Source organism: Ascaphus truei, chromosome 1 (genome assembly GCF_040206685.1).
Source record: "Ascaphus truei isolate aAscTru1 chromosome 1, aAscTru1.hap1, whole genome shotgun sequence".
Classification (NCBI taxonomy): Eukaryota; Metazoa; Chordata; class Amphibia; order Anura; family Ascaphidae; genus Ascaphus; species Ascaphus truei.
Window position 1 is genome coordinate 254746779 of NC_134483.1, and position 19925 is coordinate 254766703.

Here is a 19925-nt window from a genome sequence, read left to right on the forward strand (position 1 = left end):
AGCAGGTCCACAGGATATGCGCAAAGGAATGGTGTAATGGCGGTCCGGCGACAGATGTTAGTTGAACGCGTGCCGCGTGTAGAGTCCTGCAGGTACCTCCTCGGATTGATGCCAAAGATGGCGACACTGCCTTCTCCTTCACAGGACGACTGTACTGTACTGGTAGAGGAGCAGATACTCTCAGCAGTTCCTGGAGTTGCGGTGCATAGGAGTTGGCATTTGGAGTGTGAATCGGTGTGTTTTCCCGCCCGCTGTGACGCAGTTCCGGGCGCAAAACGGAAGTCGTCCTGTGAAGGAGAAGGCAGTGTCGCCATCTTTGGCATCAATCCGAGGAGGTACCTGCAGGACTCTACACGCGGCACGCGTCCAACTAACATCTGTCGCTGGACCGCCATTACACCATTCCTTTGCGCATATCCTGTGGACCTGCTGTAAGTAGGATTCCGTTTTTAAAACACCGGATCCTATTCTTGCTCGTCACCAGCTTGCTGGATTTTACTGTATTTATTAAATCTTCATTATATTAGTCAGCCTACTTGTTTAGTGTTGTTTGTGCTTGTTTGTCCATGTCTATATGTTTTATGTTTTAATCATACTTTGTTACACTATGATCTTGTTCTCTTGTCTTCCCTGCATGGCATATCAATTTTGCTGCTGAGGAATCTGCTGTCCACTGTACTAAGATCACCATTTATTGGACATCCCAAACCATCCTTTGGACTTTCTATACATCATCTATTTGGACTCTAAGGCGCCGGTCTGTATTTGTTTTCTTTGTGTTTCACTAACTGTGTTTGGGTTAGTTGGTCCTGGCAGCCTTGCCTATTGTTTAATACATTATTCACGCTTTGTTACATCATCCATTATCACATTTGTTCTGTTTTTAGCGCTATATACACCACCCCCTTTTTTTCTTAGGCTGCGTAGTCAAGTAACAAGCAGAGGTCAGAACGAGGAGACTGGAACAGGACAATATATCAATTGCACAGCAGTAAACACAGGAACCAGCAAGAGCTGAAGAACCAGTATAAACAGGCAAGGAAGGAACAGGAAAGGGAGGTTTATATATGCAGGCTGAGAGGTAGAGCACAGGTGCAGAGGTGTCAGGTTTCAGGGTCTGGAATGTTCCTTAGTTTAGCAGCAGCAATCCCGGTGGACAAGTATAGGCACTGCAGGCTAGAACAAGACATTGAGAGAGCAGCAGCAATCCCGGTGGCCAAGCATGGGTACAGCAGGCTTAGAACATGACATCTACAAGCACTCCTAAATTCTTCTCCATCAAGGATTCCCCCAATTTATCCCCATTTAATTTGTAATTCGCCTTTTTATTCTTGCATCCCAAATGCATAACCTTACATTTATCTGTATTAAACCTCATCTGCCATTTACCTCCCACGTTTCCAGTCTCTCCAATTCCTTCTGAAGAGAAATTACACCCTGCTCTGATTCTATTACCTTACACAATTTAGTATCATCAGCAAAGATGGAGAAGTTGCTCTCGATCCCAACCTCAGGGTCATTAATAAACAAGTTAAAAAGCAGGGGTCCCAGTACCGATCCCTAAGGTACTCCACTCACGACTTTAGCCCAACCTGAAAAAATTCCATTTATGACAACCCTCTGTTGTCTGTCCTTTAACCAGTTTTCAATCCAGGTGCATATATTATTACTGAGTCCAATTTTCTTTATTTTGTACACCAACCTCTTGTGTGGAATCTTATCAAAAGCCTTTGCAAAATCTAAGTAGACCATATCAACTGCATTACCCTGGTCTAAATTCCTACTTACCTCCTCAAAGAAACAAATAAGGTTAGTTTGGCAAGATCTATCCTTCATAAATCCATGCTGACTATTACTAATAATTTTGTTTTCCATTAGGTATTCCTGAATATTATCCCGTATTAAACCTTCAACTAGTTTCCCAACTATTGAAGTCAGGCTTACAGGTCTGTAATTCCCCAGTTGTGATCTAGCTCCCTTTTTAAATATAGGCACCACATCTGCTTGATGCCAATCTTGTGGTACTGAGCCTGTGGAAATGGAGTCCTTGAATATTAAATATAATGGTTTGGCTATTACTGAGCTTAGCTCCTTGAGAACTCTTAGATGTATGCCATCGGGGCCAGGTGCCTTATTTACTTTCATTTTTTCAAGTCGCTTATGAACTTCTTCCTCAGTTAACCAATTGTTCATTAATATGGAGGTTGTGGCTTCCTCCTGCGGCACTACTATTGAACTTGATTCTTCCCTGGTAAACACAGAGGCAAAGAATTTGTTTAATAACTCTGCTTTTTCCTTATCTCCAATAATAATCTGCCTACCCATCTCACATTGAAAGGGTCCTATATTTTCTTTTCTCATTTTTTTGTTATTAAGGTACTTAAAGAGCATTTTAGGGTTGATCTTACTTTCCGTGCGGTGTAGGGAGGCGGAGATTCACAGCAGGAGTGGTGGATAAGGGATGGGTGCAGGCACATGCACTGTAAGCAGGGCGTGCACGCGGCCCGTGCCGGGGGGAGGCGCACGCTTGCACTTGGGATGTAAGGACCACCTCTCCCGCCGAGAAGGAGGAGGAGCAGCGGAGCGGCTTAGGGAAGCGGGACCGCGGTGTCGGCAAAGCTGACGACCCGCAGGAGTGGCAGCAGGTAGGGGAAAGTTCCACTGTGCGGCCTGGGTAGTCCGAGGGTTGCGCGGACGGTGCAGAGGCACCGGTATACTAACATTTGATTGCCCTATTGCAATTTTTGTTACATTGCTTATAATTCTGATACGATGCCTCATCCCTTATAATAGGTTTTAGATCTGGTTTAATATATAAAAAAACTCCACATTCCCTTCTATTTGTTCGATCCTTCCGAAAAAGGAATAACCCTCTAAATTAACTGTCCAGTCATGAGTTTCATCCCACCATGTTTCAGTAATGCCTATGATATCATACTGCTCCCTTGCAGCTATTAATTCAAGCTCCCCCATTTTATTTGTCAGGCTTCATGCATTAGCAAGGATGCATTTAAGTTTTTTTTCAGCTTGTACGATTATTTTAGTCCAAGAGAGAAGTAATTCAGCACACAGCCAATAGAGTGGGTCCCAAGCAAAATGGATAAAATTTGTATCTTATTAATCCATAATTAAAAAAACGCAGCTACAAGTCAGATATCTTGACTGTTGCAGGGACAATGTAACGACACATGGGTGTTCTGAGTATTGGCTTTTTATTTCAGCCAGCAAAAAAGCATGGAACCAAAATAACAGCGTTTTTCTTCAGCATATAAAGAGTTAACAAAAAGTTTTAAAAAATAAGGGCTTCACTCTTTTCCCAGCAAGGATTTCTCAAGTCCATGTTACAGAAGAACAAGATTTCCACTTTCTCCCTTCAGATTTTCAGCATGTCTTTCTCGTTTGTAATCAGGGAGAAGAACCCTGAACAAGTCAAGAGTTTGTGTTTTTCAAGTCCCTTAACGAGGCAGCTGGGACCTAGTTAATTAACCCAGCCTTCTCAAAGCTGTGATTAACCCAGTGACTGCTGGACTGCAGACCTATATATAGGTCTCCCAGATATAATGAATTCACCCTGTCACATTGACAAAGAAAGAAGTATGAACGTGGGCCTCCGTATGAATCTCAGCAATACCAAAGTGATGTTCAACAATTGTGTCAACTCTACAAATATCAAAATAAAGGCGAATGAAGATGGGATAAGGTTCATTTGGAAGAAACAAGAGAATTACAAGGAACCTTCCACTTTTCCTCAAAAGGAAAGTGTTTTGACCAGTGTATCCTTCCTGTGCTCACTTTTTGATGCAGAACTTTGACCCTAAATGCAAAGACAATTCAGAAGCTTCAGACTAGTATGGAGTGATCTATGCAGGATGTGTTTATGTCATTTATATAGATGTACATAATTGTACATAGCGCTTCACAGTAGTAATACACGTGACAATCATATAAATAACAAATAATACAAATAGCAGATCATGGGAATAAGTGCTTCAGACATAAATATAACATTGTGGAAGAGGAGTCCCTGCTCCAAAAATCTTATAATCTAATTGGTAGGAAGAACGTACAGAGACATTAGGAGGGCATTCTGGTAAGTGCGTCTGCACAGGGCCAAGCTTTATGTATCATGTGTATAGTATTAGCTAGGGTGTGTAATGCTTGCGCTACCCACAAGCCAGACAGGACCCCGGTACTGAGGTGGGGAAGTATAGAACCTCGCACCCATGGCAGCAGAAGCATGCCTGGCAGGCGGCTTGTCAATGTAGCCGGGTCTGGGTTGGAGAGATTGGGTTAGTACTGATACTTGCCAAGGTCTTGGGATGGAGAGGTCAGAATTGTCAAAGTCCGTTAAGCCGTGGTCTGGGGTTGGAGAGGTCAGAATCATGGAAGTCCATATAGCCATGGTCTGGGTTGGAGAGGTCCGCAGAGTCGAGGGTAAGCTAGGGTCAATATCCAGAGGGGTTCAGAAGTCAAGCTGGTTCGGTACACGTAGAATCCAAACTGCAAAAAACAAAAAACAGGACCAAGGCACAACAAACGCAGGTGCTCAAGGCTACAACCAGTTATGCTCAGAAAAGCAGAAAGGGGGGGAGACTTCCTGTGACGTCAAGTGGAATGGCTACTCTGGAGACCGGCTCTAGAGCCCCTCCAAATGATTAATACAAAATCAAGCAAATACATAAGCAAACCCTCACTAAATATGGTTAATCCCTAAATAAACCTCACAGGTCTGAGCTCTAGAGATTTACTAGGCACAAGAGTGGCTTTTCCCAGCGTACCAGAAAGAAGTTATCGGTGCTCTGGGAGGCCCCCTGCGAGTCCCGGCCCCCGGTGGAAGACTTTGCCCTGCTCCAACCACATAAACGAAAAAATTTACTGAAAATACAAAGCAAGTTCAGGAGGCGGGAGAGGGGGTGAAACTCCTGGTGCCCCGCGGAGTCCGGATTAACGGCGGGGTTCGGAGACGGAGCCCCCCTCCCCCAACCCCCACAGTGTTTAAAGCAACCCCTCTGCAGCCTCCAGAGTCCGTGAAGTAAGGCGCAGACAGCATCTCTCCGCTGCGGATTCCGCTCCCCCCCCAAGACAGATTTGAATAAATAAAGAAATTAAGGTACATACCTGATCTGAGGCGCTCCCGGAAGGGGAGAACGCTGGGAGGGATTCCAGCAGGATATAAATGCCGCCCTGGAAGGTCTGAGAGCGGATATAAGTGGCCTCTCTAACCGCACTGATGAGTTAGAGATCAAATGGAGGAAGTACTCCTGACCCAGTCCAACACAGAAGATGAGGTGGTCAGACTAGGCCACGCCGTGAATGAACTCAAGGATGCCCTGGAGGATCAGGAGAACAGAGAGCGCAAAGAAAAAAGTATTTCTCAAAGGGTGCACTCAACCTCTTAGTGAATAAAGAAGCTCAATGTGTAAGTCATTGGAAAGGGATGGTTGCCCATCCCCACTAATACAAATAATTTTATTAACAAGAAATAATACTGTTTAAAACCTAACTGAATAGTGCTACTTAACAAATGTATATATACTGTTATTACTGCTGGTAATACTGTGAGGTAGTTATATATTGAGGTAATGGTGATAGTATCCTCACAGATGAACCAAGATCCAAATTGCTAAATCAAAGTGAAAAGTGACATCTATAATACAACCTAATTAATATAATATATAATCAAAAGGTAATAATAAGTTGAATAATAAGTGCATATATTATTATTGGTTTAGCGATATAGGGTTAATAGTTAATCTGTAGGACAATATCTCATATAAATTCCCTAAGATATCTATGGTATGTCTAAGATATCTCTGATGTAGTGAAAGGGTTTACAACCATGTAATCAGTGGGAAAAGGTGTATATACTTGAATTCACAGTTGCTACAGTAATAAGGCCTGTAATTTAGCTGTTGCTTTAGCTTGTACAGATCTCTATACTGAGACAATGTAAAGCTCCTAAAATGCTGGTTATATATAGAGCATTGCTAGTATATGCAGCGAGTTTGGAATGGTTCCACAATACTCCACTGTTGTTGCTCAATCAGATCTGTATATACAACGATATTACATCTCCAAACCTGCATGTAATTTGGAAGACTTGGGGGCCTATCCAGAGAACTGTGAGAATGGCCATTCGCCAGACTTAGAACTTTCCATGTTTTTGGCGGATTCCCCTCGCAGTATGCTGGAAAGTGCGCATATCTGGGAGTGGAATCCGGCAGAGAGATGGCGAGCCCTGGCAGAAGGGCTCCGCTGGCGAGATCAGTCAGCAGGGAGCGAGATCCGCCTCTCTCTGCACAAATCTCGCCGGCAAATAAAAAAAATTTACATAACAAATCTATTACTATTGTAGATGTGCAAGGGGTCTCCGGAGATGAACTGCGTTGGTTTTATGTCCGGAGACCCCTGCTTCCCGAGATACAGGCCCGGTTATGAGGTGCCGGTATCTCCTATGCATGGAGATAGCCCGATCACGTGACGCGGGACATTTCCATTCATAGGAGATACCGGCATCCCATAAAGGTGCCTGTATCTTGGGAAGCAGGGGGTCCCCGGACATAAAACCAACACGGTTCATGTCCGAAGACCCTCTGCACATGTACACTATTAATAAAAATACAGTAATGCTGCTTCATTACCTTAGCGGCTATCCGTTAAGGCAATGAAGGGGTTAAGTGACCGTAGCATGTTTATTGGGGACAATTGCCCCCAATAAACATAGCAAAACACAACACAACCAGCCTCTGTGCCCCCAATAACCCCTAAATCCCCCTTATATACACAACCCATATGTAACAGGGGACTTACTCTGTTCAGAAAACTTGCCTCTAATCCAGCAGTGTACTGGTTAATTGACCAGCACCTGGCTGATTAGAGGTGTTAGAAAAAGCCTGCCTCTGAGACAGGAAGAGAGACTTCTTAGCTCACATGTGAGCTGAACTAGGAAACAGAGCAGAGGTTCCCGAGTCTCCGAGGTGAGACTGACCGAGAGAACACAGATGTCTGAAGCTGACAAATAAGACTTCTAAACCTGGATGCTGATTATCCGGAGAAAAGGCAGCAACCCAGCAAACAGATAAGACTTTATTTTCCAATGACTGTTGTCTATATATATATCTATTATATATATCTATATGACTTGGACTGATGAATAGCTTGGGTAGCCACCCAGTTAAAAGGGCTGAAATATAAGGATACATATATGCCAAAGTGGAGCAGGTTTTGTTTGCTCACTATTTCTCTTATGTTGCGTTTTGCTGTGTTTAAAGTGACAGGCACAATAAAAGCCTTATTTAATTTCACCTTAACAAGTCTCCCTTGCATATCTCTGTGCACGTCCTCCTACATATGGTGTCAGAAGTGGGATTGAGGTGGCCTTTGAAGTTAAAAGGGGCCCCGGAAATTGCCTGTGAAAATTTTTTTTGTGCTTTTTGCCTACAAACAGCCTGAGCAACATAAACAAAGGATCTCATGCAGCAGAGACCTCAGTTAAAGGGATACACACCCAGGCAGGAAATCTACACTGCACTGAAACCCACAAAACCACAGATGGACTCATTCCCCGATTCCAAGAGGAGAGAGAGAGACTGTGCGGAAGCAGGTAAACCTTATTTGCCTATCACAATAAAGTGTAATATGGTCATTGAAATAGGGGTTTTGCCTTCCAGCCGTAGTCAGGGTTCAAGAAGTAAGTTAGCCCTTAAAAGGGACAGGTGTGAGGACTGCGCATGCGCGACGGGTTGGAGATGGTGGTGTAAGCTGACAGCTCCATCACCCGCCGGCAGACTTATGTAATTAAATCAGCGTTATTCCAAATTAAAAATACTGAAAGTAACACTCACAGAATCCGGATAACCCAGGGAACCCAGCGCACCCTACGAGGGGAAGATGGCAGCGACGAGGCAGAAAGCACGGTGCAAAACAGATGTCCGCTCATATTTTACAGGCCAGAGCAAGGCGGGAGCGGCGGAGCACTCTGCAATATCAGACTCTGACTCGGACCACGAGGCAGCAGGCACATCAGCAGGTCAAACGAAAATAATTAAAAAAGAGATAGCGAGGCTCCTCGTGGATCTGAAGACTTTTTTTAGAGGGGAGGTAGAGGGCCTCAGAAAGGATATTGTACAAATTGGCACCCGCACAAGCGAGTTGGAAGACCGCATGGAAGACAGTTCCCGGTGCCATCAAGATACGGGCAAGTGGATGGGGGCTCTAGAGGCCCGGATTGCAGAGTTAGAGGCCAGGCAGGAAGACAGTGAAAACCGGGACCGGCGCAACAATCTACGCATGCGGGGGATCCCAGAGGAGATCCTGGACCCAGAGGCCCTGCTAAACCGATGGATGACGTCCATACTACCGGGCAAGACCGAGGCCGAACTGGTAATGGATCATTGCCACAGAGCTCTGCGTTCGAGACCCCTACCATCGAACCCCCACGCGATGTCATCCTACGGCTGCACCACTTCAAAACGAAGGAGGACGTGTGTAGGATCACGAGGGCCACCCCGCATATCACTTTTGAAGGGATCACCCTGGCCGTCTTCCAGGACATCTCCCCCCTCACCCTCGCCCGCAGACGGGCAGTGCTGCACGTCACAAAAGAACTGAGGGACAGAGACATAAAATACCGTTGGGCCTTTCCTTTTGCACTGGTAGTGCTTAAAAATGGCCGTTCCCACATTCTGAGGCAACCCTCTGAGAGTGCTGCCTTCCTCAAAAAACTGGGGACCAAGGGGGTGCCCAACACTTCTAGTGTGACCGACGCCCCCAAGCAGAGCGGCAAGAGGCAGGCTCCCCTCGAGCGGAGTCCTGGGTGGAGGTACCCTCATCACAGAAAGACAAACGAGCGGAGAGGGCGGTGGGAAGCGACAGGGGCATCTAAAGTATCGATGGTGCAGATGCGGCCAAAACGACCATTAAATTACTTTTTGGTTCTGTTCTAGTTGTCGTTTAGTCCCATCCCTCTGTGCGAACCGGCTGTGCCCCTTGCAGAAACTTCCGATGGATATTCCTGGTACCTTTGAATTAAGCTCAGACCCCTAAAATGGCCGCTAGATCTTACCTGGGGCAGAAGACGCAGGAGAGGCGTGGAAATCTAATGGCGGCGATGCTTTGGGCGCGAAAATCTGCTCCGCTGTGCTGGCCCACCTTCTGCTCCACCCTCTCCTCCCGAGGGTCAGGCCACGAATGCGATCCTCTTGCCCATCCTGATGATGTCACCCAGCTGGCTCGTGCGAGACATGACGGTTCTACGGGGCATGCGCGAGACTGGACCGCTCTACGGGGATCGCGCGAGACTTACTTGATCCACAGAACTCGCGAGAGCGAATGCGGTCACCGGAGCGCCACTAGTAGAGGGTTAGGACGTGGTGCTCCCTGGTGGGGGAGAGCGAGAGCTGCCACAGGGGGGATAATAGGTAGAAGGAGGGCGCTGGAAGCGATCCCCACACGTGGAGAAAGGGAGACAAAAGGAGGCGAGATCCCGAGCGAGCGGCAGCGGTTCCAGGGGCACATAATAATAATAATAATAATTGTATAAGTTTCAGGCACATTGGAGGGTGGTCGAGAGACCAGTTAGATGGAGGCGAGAAAAGTGGGGAAGTCGCCGGATATAAGGCGCAAGGGGAAGGGGGTGGTTGAATGGCTGGGGGGGGAGGGAAGGGGGGGTTAGTTTAAAACAAAGTTCAGTTGAGTTTAGTTACTTGGAAGCAAGAGTTTGGAGCTGACAGTTGCAGTTGCCGGCGGGGAAGGGAGGCATGTTGCCATTCCTACCTGTAGGCATGCGCTACACAGGCGGGGCTGAGGGCCTAGCCCACACTCCCGTCAAAGTCCCGGGAACCCGTGGCCGGAGAGGTAGGCCACGGTGCTGGGCCAGGGGGGAGGGGGGTCCAGAGGAAGGATGTCCTTCCCGGGCAGTGAACCCGAGGGACCAACACGGTTCTGTATGTTAATATATGTTTTCTGTGTTTTCCCCTAGTGTTTTTCCCCCTTCCTATCCCAAGCCCCCACGGCGAAAGAGAGAGGATCAACAGCATCCGCCATCGGCGTCACACGGGCCTCCAGTCGGCGCAATATCTAGGTAGGCACGAGGTCTGCTATGTATATAGACACCCACCCCACTCAGGTACATGGCGGTAACATTCTTATCTCAAAACGTCAAGGGATTTAATAGCCCGAACAAGAGAAAGGTAGCCTTCTCCGAATTTAGACGGAGGCGGGCCGACGTTATCTTCCTTCAGGAGACTCATTTTAGTTCCCAAAACAGTCCAGAATTTTTAGATAAGCATTTTAGGCAGATATATCTGTCCTCTGCAAAGGAAAAGAAAGGGGGAGTAGCCATCTTATTCCATAACAAGGTTCCCTTCCAACTTGAGAAAGTAAAAAGAGATCCCAAAGGGAGGTACATCATCCTGGTGGGCCTCATGAAACAAAATAGATTGACACTGGTGTGAGTATATGCACCTAGCACTGGTGAAACGCGGTTTTTCGAATAATTTTTTCAGACAATATAGCGCTACGCAGAAGGCTACCTAGTATTGGCAGGGGACTTTAATAAGGTTATGGACCCAAGGGTAGACCGTTCCCCACTCCAACAGAACCAGAGGAGGGAGGGTAACGGGCCGATGCTAAAGGGACTGAGACAGCTGGGCCTAATAGACATATGGAGAGAACAACATCAAGGAGTACGTTGTTACACATTTTATTCCCACCCCCACGACAGTTACAGCAGGATCGACCACTTCTTTGTCTCGAGCAGAATGGTCCCACAGATCTCCGACACCAATATACATGACATCACATGGTCGGATCACGCATCTATAGAGCTGAGATGCGTACAAATTGGCCCGGCTAGGTCAGGAGAAAATTGGAGGCTGAATGAATCGTTGATTAAAATACCTGAAATAGCAATACTAGTTAAGGGGGAAATCTCGCAGTATTTCCAGACTAATCTCGGGAGTGTGGAATCCCACACAACATTGTGGGAGGCTCACAAGGCCACGATGAGAGGAATACTAATAGGCATAGCAGCCAGGAAAAAAAAACAAAGGGAGGCCAAATTGACCCAGCTTTATCAGAGGTTAAACGAGCTCTCTACACTACATAGCCGATCAGGTAGAGAAGATACATTACAGGAGTTGAAGGATGTAAGGATTGAGCTTAACCTCCTCCTCACATCCAGGGCTGAGAAAGATTTGAGCTGGACACAGAGGAAGTTCTTTGAGAAGGCTAACAAGCCGGACACCATGCTATCCACCAGACTCCGAAATAGAAAGCCAAATTGTAATATTCATTCTATTAGGACAGCAGAGGGGACAGTCTCATCGAATCCCAAGGTGATTGTGGAAGAGTTTAAAAAGTTCTATGCACAGCTATATAATGGGGAGAAGGTGGTTCACAATGCCAAGACAAGCAGTAAACTGCGGAAATTCCTGGCAGGCGCAGCATTGCCACAATTAGACAGGTAGGAGCGAGAGGCACTTCAAGGCGACTTCACAGGGGAAGAACTGAGGGCGGTGGTTAAGGGTTTAAAACCCTCTAAAGCCCCAGGCCCTGATGGGTTCTCAAACCTATACTATAAAAAATTTATCGGAGTCCTGGCTCCACATATGCTCCGGTTATTCAACGGAGTGTTAGCGGGAGAGCCCTTCTCTGAACAGATGCTCCAGGCGTCGATTTCCTTGATTCATAAAGGGGACAAAGACCCCACAAATTGTCAAAGTTACCGGCCAATATCATTGATTAATACAGATGTCAAAATCTACTCCAAATTACTGGCCAATCGTTAAAGCGTCATCCTGCCGAGGCTTATCTGTCCGGACCAAGTTGGCTTTATTACAAATAGACAGGCGGCCGATAACACCAGACGGATTGTGGATATAATTGATTTTGTGGAAGCCAACGGGGTCCGGAGTGTAGTTCTTAGCCTGGACGCGGAGAAGGCCTTTGACAGGATTGACTGGCCATACTTGGAGTCCACGCTTGGGGCATTTGGGTTTGGGGACAAATTCCGGGGGGCAATAAAAGCGCTTTACAACGCGCCAGCAGCGCGGGTGATGCACCAGGGGTTCCCCTCAGAGCTGTTTCCAATTAAAAGTGGTACGAGACAGGGCTGCCCGTTATCGCCCTTGTTGTTCGCCCTATGCATCGAACCATTAGCAGCCCAAATTCGCAGAAATACAGATATCACTGGAGTACAAATACACTCTCAAGAACACAAAGTGGCTTTGTATGCAGACGATATCATTCTAACCCTGACCAAGCCGCTAATCTCGCTACCTAACCTGTTCGGGCTTCTAGAGCAATTTGCCCAGATCTCAGGGTTTAAAATTAATCAATCAAAATCTGAGGCACTAAGCCTTAATATCCCTCGAGAGATGGAGAAGCTGATTGATCTCAACTTTGAGTTTAAATGGCGACCCTCCTCCATAAGGTACCTAAGGGTGCAAGTCACAAAAAAGATAGGCTCCTTATATCAAGCAAATTACCCCAGTCTATTGAAGACTCTAAAAAAGGAATTACAAGATTGGGCGGCATATGGTATCTCATGGCTAGGACGGACCTATAGCGTCAAGATGAACATCCTCCCCCGGATTCTATACCTGTTTCAGACTCTCCCGGTACCCGTGGTGCGGGCAGATATCATGGGCCTTCAAAAAGCAATATCGAAATTTATTTGGAAGGGGAAAAAACCACGGATAAACGCCAAATTGATGCAGAAAGCCAAGGAGGGGGGGGGGGGGGTCTAGCTGTCCCGAGTATTATGTCCTACTACAAAGCGGCACAATTGTGCCAAATCACACAATGGCATGGAGACGCGGAGCTCAGGCGATGGGTGGCACTGGAGAAGGAGATGTGTGCCCCTCTTGAGCTCGGGGACCTAATCTGGTACCCGAGGATACGGGTCAAGGACATAAACAAACCACTGACCTCTGTGCTCAACTCGCTCTCAGTCTGGGAAGCATCTAAAAGTAATCGCTCGCTAACTTCCAAACACACACTTATGGCTCCCTTATATGGTAACCCGGACTTTGCTCCTGGACTAGCAGGCAAGAGTTTCCCATTGTGGCGCAAATTAGGATTGAGGAGGTTGAAGGATCTGGAGGGTAGTAACACAATTAAATCTTTTGAGCTACTAAAGTCGGAAACGGACATCCCCAATGCAGAATTTATTAGGTACCTCCAGGTCCGGGCATTTTACAACGTACACCCGGTGAGACCACCATTAACTAATTTTGAACGGCTCTGCGTGGGAGGTACAGACACGCGGGGACTGATTTCTGCTTTATACAGAGATGTGGTCGGTAATGGCAAGTACGATGCAGACAAACCCAGATTTATGGCCCAATGGGAATCAGATTTACAGTGCACTTTAGAGGACGAGGACTGGACAGCAATCTTTAGGGCAGCAGCTAGTAGCTCCATCTGCACGACATTAAAGGAGAACTCATATAAGGTAATGTTGCACTGGTATCTCACCCCAGTTAGATTGGCTAAATTCATCCCGGGCTCTTCCCCGCTCTGCCCCAGGCGGTGCGGGGAACGGGGGGACTTGGTACACATGCTGTGGTCTTGCCTGAAAATAGTACCCATTTGGACTCAGATTAGAGATTGGCTACAGAGGATCTTTTTGGGCCTCCAAATTGAGCTTGACCCATGGCTGTTTTTATTAGGCAAACCCACAAAGGAGGTTTCACGCTCGGGGAACAAATTAATAGCACATTTTGCAACAGCAATGAGGTGTGAAACTGCAGCATTGTGGAATCAGAATGCAACTCCATCACTAGCAAAGATCAGGAACAGAATGTGGTTCATATGCCGGATGGAAAAATTAATGAGCCTAGTTAATGACTCCGGTGATAAATTCCAAAAAGTCTAGTTGCCTTGGCTGGCCCAGACAGACATTCAAGGGGTGGATGATACCACAATTTGGCTGTGATTGACGCAAGTGAGTTCTCCTTTGAGGGCGGCCCTGGGGAAAGACAGGACGGGCTGACAGGTCGAGGGGTTCCACCAAGTAGAATTCGTAAATCAGAGGCAGTACAGGATAGGCCGATTTGGGGACGCCGGAACGCAGAGACAACAGTCGGCCGGTGGACGCAGTTGGAAGAAGAATAGCCAGACAAACATCGCCTGACCCCCCCCCCCCCAACCTTTCCCTCCCCCACTCTCCCATGTAGTCTAGGTTGCGTTGTCGTGAAGTCTTGTCGTTTCCCCATCACGTCACCCGTTTAGTGTTGTATGTCCCAAACAGGTTTTTGTTTCCTTAACACGAATGTTGACATTATTTTCTTTTCCCACGTATGTATACAAAAACCAATAAAAAAAGAAAGTTTAAAAAAAAAAAAAAAAAACTAATGGAGTTCTAGGGGGATTGCTGCTTTAAACAAATGTAACACGCTTAAGCATCAGGCTGAATTGGTTTAGGGGGTGCTTGTTAATCAAGGGTTTCCTCGAACCTTAGCCCACCGTGTCTTAGTCAGTGGATCAAGTATAGTTGGGGGAGGACATGGCAGGATCTGTTGTTCACATAAGATACAGTAGATCAAGTTCTTCTTCACACACATCTTAGTAAAGGCAAAAAATGCATTTTAATGCAATAAAACACCCTCTAAGAAAAGCATAAATCAGGCCCCTTTATGTTCAAGTGGAAGTGTAAACAAGACTGTTGACACGTAGGCATTTCTCAAGCGACATAATAAAAAATTAAAGCATAAAGCAAGGCTTCATTTAAAATGAAATCATTACAATACCGATCATGTAAAATCATGTTTCATTTTATTTTTTAAATGGCCGGCAGCTTGGCAAGTGGAAACCAAGCCACCATCTTATCTCCCTTTATCAGCGACGGCTTCATGATTTGGAAAGTGTACTCCATGTAATCACGTCAACAGCTTAATAAACTGTAAATATTTCCACCCATTAAAAAAAAAAAAAAAAAAGGATAGGTGTTTGTTGTTTTCAAATGTTTCGCTGAAGCAGTGAATACAGATGGTGACCCACGAGCGGTACTGATTCTGCAAGTAAAGGCTGCCACACCGCATAGGACTACCAGCTGTGAATGGAGTATATGCAGAAAAGTGTGAAAATTGATGCATGACTGTGCTGACGCAGGGGAATTTTCAGTAAACAAGTGCTGAGGGTAAAATTGCCCTACTGGGGAAAAAGGAATTGCTGAGCTGTGTAAAAGGTATCCCAAAGTGTTAAGAGTGAATGCCATAATACCCAAAGTTGAGACTAAAAATTACTGAACTCAAGCAGAAAACCACATTATTTGGCTGAAGCGGAGGTATTGCACCTAGCAAGTAAATGGTGTAAAGCAAACAGAAGTTTTTTTACCTAGCAACTGCACATCCAGTATACCTAATGAGAGATTACACCTAGCAAGTAAATGGTGTAAAGCAAATAGAGATTTTTACCTAGCAACTGCACATCCAGTATACCTAATGAGAGAGAATGCATGCACAGGACTGCTGATATTGTAAAACTTACCCAAGAAAAAGAAAAAGTCTACAGAGATGCCAGTGAGAGCTACGACCTGTACAAGCAAAATATGCCCACCTGTAGGACTACCACAATTGGGGGTTATAGCAAATACAGTGGCAACAGCTGCAGTAGCGCCTCCTGAGGTCAGTAAGAAAATTACACCTGATAGCCCCAAAATGGAGGACAAGATGCAGCATTCCTGTAATGAACCCTACCCCACGGAAGAGTGGCCTTTCCAGTCCAATAAAGAGGAAGACATCTCTTACGGGGAACCCGAACCGAGTCACACCCACAAAACACCCCAAGAATGGTGGGGGTGCCTGAACTCGGCACGAACCAAAAAGACCGCTCTCTATGATGACGAATATGATCGGCAGGAGAAACAGCCGGAGCAGCAGATCACCAAATATTTCTATCAGCTAACGCAACTGCAAGAAAAGCCTGGCGTATACAATGAAGTCGCTGAAGTATCAAATAAAGAAGGAGACCCCAGTACTCCTGATGGGACGGAGTCATCCAAAAAGGCGGAAAAAGAAAAGCGGTTCTTCACCTACCGACATGTAGGTCGTCATAGTTATGAGTCCGCATTGTCACATGATCACATGATCACGTAGCCACGTCACAGATGGATGCGACTATCACATTAGACAATGTGTAATTGTAAACAAGTCATTCAACATGATCGTGTGTGACTATACATGTGTAATGTTTGCAACAATGGCATAAGTGTTATGTAACTGAACGTTACATGTGTGTCATTGTCACTTAATGTATTTTTGTGACAACAGTCATAATGTGTATGTACCCATGTTACAATATGTGTGAGTTTAGAATAAATGTTTGGCTTTAGCGTCTGTTTTTGTGATGCTGCACATGATGCAGTGTTATTGTCAAGTAGTAATAATTTTGTCATAGTGTAAGGATACCAATGTTTACCTTTTTATTTGTACTTAGAAACAAGATTGCTGGAATATGCAGCAGCTGCCGCCGCTGTGTCCGCCACCGTCGCTATGCAGATACGGATTGCCAAGCGTTGAATCAATCCTGGGATGCTGAGGCACATACATCTCTGTGACACCGTTATATGGTAGTTCCCCGTTTGTTTGCCAGGAATCGGACTGAAGCAGGCACACAGGTTCTCTGTTTTCCCATACACACATGTTTGGACCATGTACATTAGGCAACATACCATTGTAGTTACCTCCACATTGCATGTGAGATTGTGGTACGCAGGGTTGTTGGTTTGGGTAGGAGACAGCACTCTGTGGGCATTGGTTGTAATGGGGATTACGTAAGAAGAAGCTGTTTAGCAGAAGATATGTTCCATGTTCTAAAGTAATCTTCATAGAATCCACAACTTTCCAGCAACAGTAGATTTCACCAGGCCGGGGGTAGACTCGTTGAAAACATTGATTCCTTGTTAAGTTGTAACGGACTGATAATTTCCATTGCTTCGGATTTTTTTTTTCTTTGGAGTCATTATATTTGTCTTGTATAAAAGCATAAATTTGTCGTAAAGTAGCTTTCTTATCTTGCTGTAATTCTATTGCTTCAAAAATTAAAAATTTTAATGGTCGTCTCACAATTGAAGCCATGTCTTTTCCCTTGTAAATTCCAGTTAATAATGACAATTTGTAAGCTTCTCTTGCAAATACACAATTGGATACTTTTTATCAATGTGACGTGATTTTCAAGGTTACAAAACAAAAGGCACTTTTTCCAGCTTCAAAACTCCCACAACCAGGTGCTTATAAATACAAGCATGATCAAATAGTTCCGTTACACATCTTTATTTAATTATTAAAGATTAGTAATGCTATGTTTACCCAATTAATGTTCACCAAAAGTGTGTTTACTTTAGCTTTTTTACAAAAATGAGTGGGAACTAAGATCACTGTGTCCTTCTAACCATTATAACACACATATGCCAGAACAGATAGATACCACATTTTGTGTCACACATATAGTAAGGCAAAACACACAAATGTATATATTTTCACACACGTGTGTGATTGTGTATATATATATATACACACACACGTGTGTGTGTGTACATACACATACATACATACGTGTGTGTACATACCTACATATACACACACACACAAAGCCCCAGGCTCTGATGGGTTCTCAAACCTATACTATAAAAAATTTATCGGAGTCCTGGCTCCACATATGCTCCGTTTATTCAACGGAGTGTTAGCGGGAGAGCCCTTCTCTGAACAGATGCTCCAGGCGTCGATTTCCTTGATTCATAAAGGGGACAAAGACCCCACAAATTGTCAAAGTTACCGGCCAATATCATTGATTAATACAGATGTCAAAATCTACTCCAAATTACTGGCCAATCGTTAAAGCGTCATCCTGCCGAGGCTTATCTGTCCGGACCAAGTTGGCTTTATTACAAATAGACAGGCGGCCGATAACACCAGACGGATTGTGGATATAATTGATTTTGTGGAAGCCAACGGGGTCCGGAGTGTGGTTCTTAGCCTGGACGCGGAGAAGGCCTTTGACAGGATTGACTGGCCATACTTGGAGTCCACGCTTGGGGCATTTGGGTTTGGGGACAAATTCCGGGGGGCAATAAAAGCACTTTACAATGCGCCAGCAGCGCGGGTGATGCACCAGGGGTTCCCCTCAGAGCTGTTTCCAATTAAAAGTGGTACGAGACAGGGCTGCCCGTTATCGCCCTTGTTGTTCGCCCTATGCATCGAACCATTAGCAGCCCAAATTCGCAGAAATACAGATATCACTGGAGTACAAATACACTCTCAAGAACACAAAGTGGCTTTGTATGCAGACGATATCATTCTAACCCTGACCAAGCCGCTAATCTCGCTACCTAACCTGTTCGGGCTTCTAGAGCAATTTGCCCAGATCTCAGGGTTTAAAATCAATCAAAATCTGAGGCACTAAGCCTTAATATCCCTCGAGAGATGGAGAAGCTGATCGATCTCAACTTTGAGTTTAAATGGCGACCCTCCTCCATAAGGTACCTAAGGGTGCAAGTCACAAAAAAGATAGGCTCCTTATATCAAGCAAATTACCCCAGCCTATTGAAGACTCTAAAAAAGGAATTACAAGATTGGGCGGCATATGGTATCTCATGGCTAGGACGGACCTATAGCGTCAAGATGAACATCCTCCCCCGGATTCTATACCTGTTTCAGACTCTCCCGGTACCCGTGGTGCGGGCAGATATCATGGGCCTTCAAAAAGCAATATCGAAATTTATTTGGAAGGGGAAAAAACCACGGATAAACGCCAAATTGATGCAGAAAGCCAAGGAGGGGGGGGGGGTCTAGCTGTCCCGAGTATTATGTCCTACTACAAAGCGGCACAATTGTGCCAAATCACACAATGGCATGGAGACGCGGAGCTCAGGCGATGGGTGGCACTGGAGAAGGAGATGTGTGCCCCTCTTGAGCTCGGGGACCTAATCTGGTACCCGAGGATACGGGTCAAGGACATAAACAAACCACTGACCTCTGTGCTCAACTCGCTCTCAGTCTGGGAAGCATCTAAAAGTAATCGCTCGCTAACTTCCAAACACACACTTATGGCTCCCTTATATGGTAACCCGGACTTTGCTCCTGGACTAGCAGGCAAGAGTTTCCCATTGTGGCGCAAATTAGGATTGAGGAGGTTGAAGGATCTGGAGGGTAGTAACACAATTAAATCTTTTGAGCTACTAAAGTCGGAAACGGACATCCCCAATGCAGAATTTATTAGGTACCTCCAGGTCCGGGCATTTTACAACGTACACCCGGTGAGACCACCATTAACTAATTTTGAACGGCTCTGCGTGGGAGGTACAGACACGCGGGGACTGATTTCTGCTTTATACAGAGATGTGGTCGGTAATGGCAAGGACGATGCAGACAAACCCAGATTTATGGCCCAATGGGAATCAGATTTACAGTGCACTTTAGAGGACGAGGACTGGACAGCAATATTTAGGGCAGCAGCTAGTAGCTCCATCTGCACGACATTAAAGGAGAACTCATATAAGGTAATGTTGCGCTGGTATCTCACCCCAGTTAGATTGGCTAAATTCATCCCGGGCTCTTCCCCGCTCTGCCCCAGGCGGTGCGGGGAACAGGGGGACTTGGTACACATGCTGTGGTCTTGCCTGAAAATAGTACCCATTTGGACTCAGATTAGAGATTGGCTACAGAGGATCTTTTTGGGCCTCCAAATTGAGCTTGACCCATGGCTGTTTTTATTAGGCAAACCCACAAAGGAGGTTTCACGCTCGGGGAACAAATTAATAGCACATTTTGCAACAGCAATGAGGTGCGAAACTGCAGCATTGTGGAATCAGAATGCAACTCCATCACTAGCAAAGATCAGGAACAGAATGTGGTTCATATGCCGGATGGAAAAATTAATGAGCCTAGTTAATGACTCCGGTGATAAATTCCAAAAAGTCTAGT

The 19925-nt window shown here is 45.7% G+C and overlaps 1 long non-coding RNA gene across 2 annotated transcripts in view; it reads left to right on the plus strand.

The window, feature by feature from the left end:
- The first annotated feature begins 303 nt into the window (after nt 1-303).
- LOC142496316 (uncharacterized) overlaps nt 304-19925 on the plus strand; it is a 43044-nt gene continuing 23422 nt past the window's right edge. The window contains exons 1-5 of one of the 2 annotated variants that reach the window (XR_012801952.1): nt 304-757; nt 1879-5419; nt 7448-7603; nt 9980-10081; nt 16441-16573. This is a non-coding gene — a long non-coding RNA (uncharacterized LOC142496316). Of the gene's footprint in view, nt 5420-7447; nt 7604-9979; nt 10082-16440; nt 16574-19925 lie in introns of both variants that reach the window. The other variant, XR_012801951.1, reaches the window with a different exon arrangement.